Raw genomic sequence first — 2500 nt, 5'->3', positions numbered from 1 at the left:
CTGAACCTATTTTGTCCTGTGGCGTAATAGGTTCCGTAACGGAATTAGTTCTGAATGAAAGGAATGGAAATCTCTGTTGCGTGTTTCAAGACTCTCGATATCTTGTTTTTCATATCAATAAAATTGGGTGAATATGTTCTGTTTTCTTGGCTTTTGCCACTTCTGTATTCCTATTTTTCTTACAACTTTTATTTATTATTATTATTATTTTTTAGATAATTTTAATTCATTAAGTTTAATCCACTGTTTAGAGTGGATCATCAATTGATAAATCATTTGCAACATTAACAAATTATAATTAAATTAAGTCAAATTAAGATTTTAAAAAATGTGAATCCATTTATAATTTTACTTCGGTTACTTGTCTGTTGTATTAAGACATCTACTTACCTGTCTTTCTGTCTCCCTGTATTTCTGTCTTTCTAAATATCTCTTTATCTCTCTTCTCTATATCTCTACCTTCTTATCTATCTTTCTTCCTCTACATCTATCTTCATATCTCTCTATCTTATCCCTCTTTCTTCCTATCTCTCTTTTTTTATCTGACTCTCTTCTTATTCCTCTCTATTCCTATCTCCACTTTCGATCTATCTTTCTGTATACCTCTTTATATTTACACACAGCATATAACTACTTCCTCTTCCTCTTCATCTTTCCCTTCTCCACCTCCTCTTCTTTCTCTCCTCCTCTCTCTCCATCTTATCTTCCTCCTCCTCCTCTTTCCCATCTCATTACCTTCTACCTTATCTTCGTCTTCCTTCGCTTTCTCTTCTCATCCCCTTTCTCCTTCCCCCTTATCTTCCTCTTCATCCTGCTCTTTCCCTTCCTCCTTCTCATCCCCTTCCCCCTTATCTTCCCTTTCCTCCTCCCTCTTTCCCTTCTCCTTCCCCTCCCCCTCCCCATTATCTTCCCCTTCTTCATCCTCTCTCCCTTCCCCCCTTCCTCCTTCCCATCCCCTTCCCCTTATCTTCCCCTTTCTCCTCCCTCTTTCCCTTCCTCCTTCCCACCCCCTCCCCCTTCTCTTCCCCTTCCACCTCCCTCTTTCTCTTCTCCCTCCCTTCCTCCATCCCACCCCCCTCTCCCTTATCTTCCCCTTCCTCCTCCCTCTTTCCCTTCCCCCTTCCCTCCTACATTCCTCCTTCACCTCTTATTGATAACCATTGTCCTTTCTTCTCAATATTCCTGAATTGAAGTTAAATGATCCAGTGAGTCATTTTAGCTCAAAGGTCCAAGCGACGAGAATTTTCCTTTCTCACGCTTTTCACTATATTTTGACAGCATGTATCTTGTGGATAGCCTGGCCCATTGCATGAGTGTAACATCCCATACCTTTGGAGATAATACCATAGGATTTACTACACACACACAAACACACACTCATACACACGTATACACACAGGTAGACATAGATATATCACACACGCAAACACACACATACACAGAAGCAAACACACATACCCATATAAATACACAAGCAAACACACATACACAAAAGCAAACACACACACATACACACAAGCAAACACACATACACACAAGCAAACACACATACATGCACACAAAGTGACAAACAGACATACTTGCGCGCAGCCTCCCCAGAGAGAGATCAGTTCAGTTCAGAGAGATTTGCGAAGACGTCGCTTCGCCCGGGCTATATGCACGAGGCGGCCCGGCCTCTGTCAGCTGTAAGTGAGAGAGAGAGAGAGAGAGAGAGAGAGAGAGAGAGATAGAGAGAGAGAGAGAGAGAGAGAGAGGGAGAGAGAGAGAGAGAGGGAGATCACTCATTTTATCATTGTGCCACTAAACGAGTGGTCGCACTGATTGTCTTGACAAAACAATCCGTATGGTAATTTGGCACATACTGTGCGTACACTGTATTGTAGGAACAATCAATCAGTCTGCTCCGAGACACGGAGGTGTTTCCTTCCCCTTTGACCCCATGGAACTTACGTGATTGGACTCTGCCGTCACACAATTTTGCTTCTGAGATAAGTAGTTGGCTGCTCATGTTTCTTCCTTAGTTATCAAATTGCATTCATTAGCTCTAGAATACTGCCATTGAAAATATTGCGTGGAGACTATCCCTGTACATTTTTTTATTACTCTTTTTATAATAACTTTGGAAAATCATTAGATATATAATTGTGTTACAATATATAATTGTAATTATATATTATATTAATAATGATATAAATAAATATATAATATATTGTAATAATGATATAAATAAATATATTATATATTGTAATAATGATATAAATAAATATATAATTGTGTACAATTGTGTTAGTTGTCACTAACACAATTGCAGATTGTATTCACTGCAAACAAAAAATAAAGGATTTCAAATATTGCATGGGAGGTACAGAACACCTCACACACACACACACACTCTCTCTCTCTCCTAAAGCCAAATGGCCAAACTACAATCAGTCCAGAATCAAGCTCTTATCTGGCCAGGATATGTCACGCGTCCAAACATCCCACATGTGAACAGCTG

The 2500-nt window shown here is 39.5% G+C and overlaps 1 protein-coding gene across 1 annotated transcript in view; it reads left to right on the top strand.

Moving 5' to 3' along the window:
• Positions 1 to 134, top strand: part of LOC147466526 (uncharacterized) — a gene marked incomplete at its 5' end in the record, with an annotated part of 29210 nt that extends 29076 nt beyond the window's left edge. The window contains one exon of the mRNA XM_086535376.1: positions 1 to 134. This exon is cut by the window's left edge and continues 1155 nt beyond it.
• Positions 135 to 2500: the final 2366 nt, after the last annotated feature.

The sequence above is a fragment of the Penaeus japonicus genome, unplaced genomic scaffold (genome assembly GCF_977035675.1).
Source record: "Penaeus japonicus unplaced genomic scaffold, GWHDUDI00000001_assembly GWHDUDI00000196, whole genome shotgun sequence".
In the NCBI taxonomy this organism is placed as follows: Eukaryota; Metazoa; Arthropoda; class Malacostraca; order Decapoda; family Penaeidae; genus Penaeus; species Penaeus japonicus.
This window is presented reverse-complemented; position numbering and strand designations above follow the sequence as displayed.